Here is a 7862-nt window from a genome sequence, read left to right as displayed (position 1 = left end):
GCCTTGATGATCATACATTAGAAAATGCTAAGAAGGGCCCACCATATTTCTGCAAGTTTAGTATGGTTTCAGGTTATCTTACCCAAGAGTGAGGAAAGCACGTCACGTCCCTTGCCCTGTACGTTCTGGAGCTCCAAAGGGAAGTGTTGTGTTAAGCTACTCACTTTGTTATGTCCCTACTCATTAGAGAAAGCCCAGCAGAGAATATTTGCATAACGCTCATCATTCCTGTTTGTTCTATCCACTGAATCCTACCTGAAACCAGAAAGCAACAATATCTAGTAGGAACAGTCTAAAGAGGAAAAAGGGGGCTTTACTACGCATTACTCCACCACAGATATCTGGCTACCCTTCCTGTGGACAGGATGCCTACTTATACCTTCCACCAAGTCCCTTTTGCACACTCCAGTCCGCCAGACCAGTATGTTAGTGCCACTGCTGAGGCAACTTAAAGGAATCCTGGCATGACATGCAACATCTGAAAGAGGTATGAGCTTGGGATAGGTAAGGGAGGATTTGGGGCTGAAATGTTTCCATTGAAATGCACCCACCTCACTTTAGGAGATTTTTCAGGTGTTACAGGGTAGATACTTGCCCTGACTGTCTATAGGAATAACTTGCACAAAGGCTTTCTGCCTTGATGTCTGTGGAACTGTAGCAAGTACACGACCTAGTTCTAAGGGTGCAATAGAAGGTGAAAGGTACAGGTTAAGAGAAATTCCTGTAAGACTCAGAAAACCTACTAAAATTATTACATCCTTTAGTTTCTCTGAGGCAGAATACTGTGTATTCAGCCTTTGAGGAAGCACCCAGCATACACTGCGGCATATATAAGGCACTTCATTACTGGAGTGCACTGGCTCAAGTTTAAAAAAATGTTTTCCAGATTTTGACTTCCCATTACAATTTGAGATAGAAAGCAATTTAAAACTCTAAAAAAAATCTTGACAGCAAAACTAGTTCCTGTCCAGACCCACTGCACTTCTTTTTCCACAGGTGGCAAAGAAATTACAACAACTGAAAGTATGCCAAACGTGGTTGTGTTGCACTGCCTTTTCACTGCCCAGGCTGCCCTTCCTCTGGGAGCAGACTCTTTTGTGCTGAGTCAGAAGGTGCTGGCACTAACCCTTCAGTCATGCTGAAGGGATGATGCTTTAGGGCAGAAAGTACAGAGAGCGGCCTGTTCTGTGTACAAATTTCTGCCTACCTAGAGAATTGCAAGGTAGGCTACCCTCCCTCTTTGCTGGATGGAGCTCAAATCCTTCAGCTGTGAAATCTAATTTCTCCCTGGAAGAAAATAAATAGCTGTATAGAATTAGCTGTAAACATTTGTTCCGTATGATTTGAAGAGACATGAAGGATCCAGGGATCTTTGATTACTTTTCCACGCTTGAAATTTGTATCTTGTGTTCCCAGCAGTTGTGCTTGTACTGAGGATATTTGCATTTTCTTTGCTTTCTGTAACACAGTGACAAATATAAAAGGCTTGTTCCTCCGACAGATCTTTAAAGTCTTAGAAACCACCCTGCCTTTCAGAAAGAAGGCTGTTGTGAGACAGTTTATCAGAACTGCACTCAGCAAGGAATGAGCAAAAAGGTTTTGGGCATCCTGGAGGCAAAAGGCACTTTGTCTTGCATTAGCTGCTTTTTCTGTTCCTTCTCTGGAAAAGTGGATTGGATGTGGTGGCCAGTGAGAGGCATTTTCTAATGATAGGCTGTGAAGCAGCACACAAGCTTCAGGGTACTCTGGCTCCTTCCCTCTTCACAAGAGTGAACAGCTGGAAGGTTAGAGAGAAAGGGGCAGCAGATGTGACAGGACAAGCTTGGAGGAGAACCTGACTAAGCTACGGTGGCTGGGGAAACAGCCATGTTGTAAGCATGGCTCCTGGCTCAGAAATGTTGGCAAGGTGGAGCTCCTGACTCCCAGCCACGTAGAAACATGTCCTTACCCTGGATGAAGGAAGAAAACTTGTTGGGAAGCGCTTGCCGCTGCAGCTTGGCTCCATATCCTCAACAACATGATCCAGCAGGGGTAGCCTGGGGATGGTGGGGGTGGATGTAGAGGGACCAGGACAGGATGATGGGGTATGGGGTTGGCCAGGAGAGAGGAGGGATAGTGGCAGGGCTGGTGGGAAGAGCAGGAGAGCAGGACACAGGGTAGGGTTGGGGAGATGGGACAGAAGAACACCTGTAGGAGTAGCTGCCTGCAGCAGGCATGGGCAAAGGCAGGGCCTTGTGCAGCCCTAAGCAGAGGCAGGAGCTGGGGAAAGTAGCATGGTCCTGGGCAGCAGATGAGGCAGTTGGCAGAGACCTGGGTGGCTAGTGGGGTCTGAGAGAATAGGGTCTGAGGCATCTGGTATGTTGGTGGGAGTGTGAGCAGAGTCATGGCAGGGAGTCAAGCAGGTGAGAGTGCCCAGCAGCTGGTTGGGGACAGCAGGCAGGGGTCTTGTCAGCTGGTGGAGGTGGTAGAGTGGTAGGGCAGCAGGCATGGCCCTGGGAAGCTGGTGGAGTGGGTGGTTAGATGGCAAAGCAGGGGCAGTGGGCAGAGGCAGCGTTGTATGGCCATGTATTATGGTGTGAGAGGGTTGGTGGGGAAAGTAGCTGCGCAACTAGCAGGGCAGAACATGGGGTCGAGGTAGGCAGGAGAGCTGTCAGGCAACATCCCAGGGTAGTGGGCACATGTCCAGCAGGGTAAACTGTTCCAAAGCTAGATTGCCCCCATTCTGCTGCATGGATCATCTTTGAGACATTCCATCATCCCCCTCCACTCCTGCCCCAGGGGCATGTCTGTTGGTGTGAGGACACCTCACCACAGCAGGCTTTGTTGACATTCACTGTACAAAAGATAGCCAAACACTTACTTCATTTCATGTATACTGAACTTTCCATGGTGTTCTCTCCTGCAGCTTCATAGGGAACCCTTTCCTTCATTTCAGGTAAACTATTTCAGCTCAGTAAGCTGCTCATTTGTAGCTCTGAAATAATCCAGGATTTCAAATAAATTTTTCCCTCTTCCAAATAAAGTAGATGTAGAGGGTGAGAATAACCAGTGCATAACCAACCTCATTGCCTCCTGAGATGGAGCAACTTGCTTAGTCAGTGCAGGGAGAGCTGTGGGCATCAAACTTTGATATTTCACAAGGTGTTTTACACAGCCTACCCTGACAGCCTTGTGGACAAACTGGTAAGATATGAACCAGGCAGGTGAGACACAAATTTGGTAGGAAACTGGCTAAATAGAGCCAAAAGGGCAATGGTTAATGGCTTAAAGCTGAACTGAGCAAATGAGTCACACACAGAGTTCACAGGGATCAATGCAGGGTCTGGTATTACACATGTTGTATGTACAGATGTGACAGTCACATCTCATCACTCGCTCTCATGGGTGGTGAGACTGAATGTGTCCTCTCTGAGCTTGTGGAACACACCAGACAAGGAGGAGAGGTAGGTACACAGGAAGGAAGAACCACCGCACAGAGACATCAGCAGACCTTAGGGCCATCAAGGACTGCAGACTGCTGCCTGTGTGCTGGAATAAGCCCAAGCAGCCCTACAGCCTGGGAGCTGGCTGGTGGTGACAGCTCTGTGGCCAGGGCTGTGGAGCTTCTGGTCAACGTTAGCAAGCATGAACCAGCAGTGGGTCCTGGCAGCAAGGAGAGCTTATAGCATGCTGGGCTGTATCAGCAAGAGTATAGCCAGCAGGTCAAAGTACGTGGTTTTGCTGCTCTATACAGTCATTGTTAGGCCACACCTGGCATACCATGCCCAGTTGTAGTTTCCACATTGTTAGAGAGACATTGAATACTTGGGAGAGGGCCATCAGGATGGTTAGTATGTTGGAGAACTGGACGTATACAGAAGGACTGAAGGAGTTGGGTTTGCTGAGCCTAAAGAACAGTCTTGAGGGGAACTAGTTACATGTGTCAAATATTATATATCAAATATTAAATATGAAATGTTAAAAGGTATTTTTGGAGAAGATGGAAGCACTCTTCACGAAGATGCACAATGAGGCATCTTGCACAGAGCAAGAGGCAACAGACGAGTGGCCTCAGAAAATTCTGTCTGGATACAAGGAAAAAAATACCACGAGAACAATTAAATATTGAAATAAGTTTCCCAGTGTCGTAGTGGAACCTCCTTTGCTGGAAATAGTCGAGACTCAGCTTGACATACTCAGGGCCGTCCTTTTGCACAAGAATTTGGGCTGGATGCTCTCTGGAGGTCCCTTTCAGCTTGGTGAGCACCCTGTTGTTTTTTGAGCTCTGTCTTTCTCAAGAGAGCCAGCAGATGGCACGGTACAACAGCAGTAAAAGCCCACAAGTGGCAGTAAGGTGTGCTTGATACTGGGATAGATACTAAAAAAACCCATGGTGATTTAGGGGAAAAAGGGCTTAATGAGAGGTATTCGGCACAGTTTAAAAAAAAAATTATTTTAAAGGTATGTTATGGATTTGTGTGCCCGAGCCAGGTAGCACTATACTATTTTGGTAGGCATTCCTGGCATACGGTTAGCTACATAGGTTAATGGTGATCTTCCCCAGCGAGACCTTTCTGACAGGAAGGTCATTTGACCTGTTAAGGAGCACCCTATAGATGCCTTATAGGTAGGCAGTCTTGTTACCTCGTGTACATATATGAGCTTGTTGAGTGAATGAAAGACATGGATCCTCCAACACTGCAGGGATACTACAGGTTGGTCCCCAGAAAGATGCATCACCAGCTATCAACAAGACCGGGACATGGGACTCTAGGGAGAGAAGGCATTTGGGACTTGCTGCTCGTCAATTTAGCCCATATTTCATTTCTGGTGAGTGTCTGAGGGGCCCTGGGGAAACAGAGGCAGGGAGCAAGCTACACTGTGTGTGTGTCTTCACGTAAACAGAAATGGTTGTTAGAGATGATTAGGCTCCGTCTAATTTTATTGTTGGTTTATTATGCTGTTGGTGCTACTGTACTCTGATACGAGCCATGAATATACCAAAACAAATGTAACAAGATAAACTATTTCTCTTAATGCAAAAGACTTCTGGTGAAGTAATATTTGCCTTGGTAAACAGCTATGGATGAGAAAGTGACTAATTACAATTCAGGTACATCCGGCACTAGAGAATGTTGCAGCTGGAAGGCTTTCTCTAGCTCTTGTCAGGTTCTATGTATGCATCACCTTAATCTCAGGGAGGAGCTCACGGAAATGAGCAGACATGTAATATAAACGTTTTTTTTTTTAAGCTCATGACTACTTGCACCTGAAGGCTTTGTGATTACTGTCAGTTTAGAAATTTTAGCTGAGTGCCTGGAGTAAAAGTTTACTTATGTTTTAGTACTGATTTTTTTTAGTATTGAAATGCCATTGCTCCTAATTACGCAACAAAGATGCAGGGGCAAACTGAGCAGTTTGAAGGTGCTTAATATGATGAAGCAGTAATATATTTGTACAAATATCTGAGGGGGAGAAACTGAGTTGTCAGAAGTGGCATCTGACTGATTAATGGTGCTTGTGGCGTAAATTGTTTAAAATAAACTCAGAAACAATAGTCAAATGACCTGGTGCTAGGCTTGAAAGCCCACCCTTGTAACACAGTGGTCAGAGTATTCATTTTGAAGAGTGGGAGGGAAAAGAGCACCTTTCTTTAAGTCATTTCTTTGCCAGGTTTGGGAGAGGAATTTGAACCATGATCCTTTCTGTGGAGCTTGTTTTGCCGTTGGCTGCAGGGAATTCAGGGTGGTTTCTTCTGGTCTTTGAAACTGCTCCTCTGAAATATGTACTGGATTAAGAGCTGAAACCAAAACCTCTCCAAAGAATTCGTTAATCACCATCACAGTGGATTTCTTAATCACCATCACTGGTGGAAAAGGATGAATGTAATGGGTCTCCCCCTTTGCTTAGAGTAGGAGACAAAGCTTTAGTTCAAACTTTTGCTCTCAGAGAAGCAGGGGAAAAAAGTGAACTGCACTTTTCTGCAAAGATGCCAAGGCTGCTATGGAGGGCATTATAGGGATTTGGGGGCTGTTTCTCTGCGCTTACGAGTTTAGCCTTGTATATTATAAAAAAAAATGCCCACAATGACTAGCTTAAACAGATTGTTTGGGGTTTTTTAATGTTATTTTTGCCTATTTTTCAAGTTTTGCATTAACACAAATGGATTATTGTTTTGATTTAGCCACAAAACAGGGATCTTGAGTCTTGGAAACACTGTAACAGCATTACTGTGGTACTTCTCAGCAAGGCTAATTAGCCCACGAACAGCGTGGTTCTGATGTAATTACATTGCTGCCTGTTTAGCACCTCATTTATTGTGTGATAGTTTGGGGATCTCTGTGCCATGCTCCACTGCAGAGTTTAAGGATGCCCTCAGTCATCTTAATGTCTTCCTTATGTCTTGCTCACGCTTTCACTTTGAAAAAAAAATTACTGCCCCTGTTCCTCTTAATGTTTAGCACTTACTGAATTTAGCAGACAAGGTGGGGCTTCAAAATTGAGTCAGTTAAATGAGTTGGTGGAAATTTACAGCAGCAGAGGTTGTCTAGTGGCCAGAAATGAAGGCCAAATGGAGAAGGACAGAACATTTCAGTCCAGCTTCATCATGCGGGCAGAGTCTGTTGGGTCACTTACAACCATGTGCTGAAGTAGGGAGCTCTTTGCCCTGGGAGTGTTGGAATTTTGGGAGGTTTGTTTGTCATCAGCCTGATAATGTCAGAGCTCTAACACCGGGATCCAAAGGGTCATGAAGAATAACATATGTTTTTTTTCAAAAAAATTCCCTTTAATGTAAAAATTATGCCCTTGAATAAGGTCCAGAGTGAGGACAGGAAAAGGGGAGGAGTAGAAATAGGATGCATCCTCAAAAATGGGATGCAGCCCACAGGAAACACTCACTGTGGATACATACCCTCACCTTGTTGTGTGTGTGTCTGTCCTTCCACCCTCGTGTAAATATGGCAGTGCATGTGCACAACAAGCCAGTGCTTTTCAGTGGAAGAAGAAAACTTGATCTGTCCCTTCACTTGTGGCAGGGAAGATTTAGATTAGATATTAGAAAGAATTACTTTACTGAGAGAGTGGTCAGGCACTGGAACAGCCTGCCCAGGGAGGTGGTGGAGTCACCATCCCTGGAGGTATTTAAGAAACGTATAGACATGGCTCTTCAGGGCATGCTCTAGTGCCCAAGGTTATTGGTTTATGGCGAAGTGTTCAGTGTGGGGTTTAGTTGGTGGGTGTGGTGTTTTTGGTGGGCGTTTGGTGTGGTGTGGGTTTTTTTGTTTTTTTTTTTTTTGTTTTGTTTTGTTTTGTTTTTTTTGTGGTTGGACTCGATGATCTCAGAGGTCCCTTCCAACCACTAAGATTCTGTGATTCACTTGCCTCTGCTTTCTTGATCTCTAAAATGTGTGAAATGACAAAGTAATTGAAAGGGCTTGCATGTGCTCCCTGCTTACTGAAGTGACCCTTTGGATCTGAGTGTAGTGCAGTCAGGACACTGGTGTTATTGGTATAAACAAGGGAATGCTGACTTCCGAGTAAACATGCCCGAAGAGCTCAGAGTTGGTCTTGGGGTTCCTCTGTGCTAAGCAGTGTGTAACCATAGAGGTAGGCAGACAGAGCTCTTACTCCTAAAACCACAAGCAAAGCACTCCGTCATTGCTCTGCAGAATACACTCTCTTGTTCCTGGAGTGATACTGCTGGTTTTGTTCTATTCCTTTATGAAACACCATTTGAAGAGCTTAAAAGCTTAGATTTCACTTCATGTTTTTCCAGACCCTCTGTGCATGTTAACATTCAAATATTTATCGTTCTTGTTGACTCTGCCTGGACTGCTTCAATATCCTTTCTCTAAAAGTCTGCCAAATATTTCACAGATGAT

Source organism: Calidris pugnax, unplaced genomic scaffold (genome assembly GCF_001431845.1).
Source record: "Calidris pugnax isolate Ruff unplaced genomic scaffold, ASM143184v1 scaffold188, whole genome shotgun sequence".
NCBI lineage: Eukaryota > Metazoa > Chordata > Aves > Charadriiformes > Scolopacidae > Calidris > Calidris pugnax.
The sequence above is the reverse complement of the archived record's forward strand: the minus strand, read 5'-3'. Positions refer to the sequence as shown.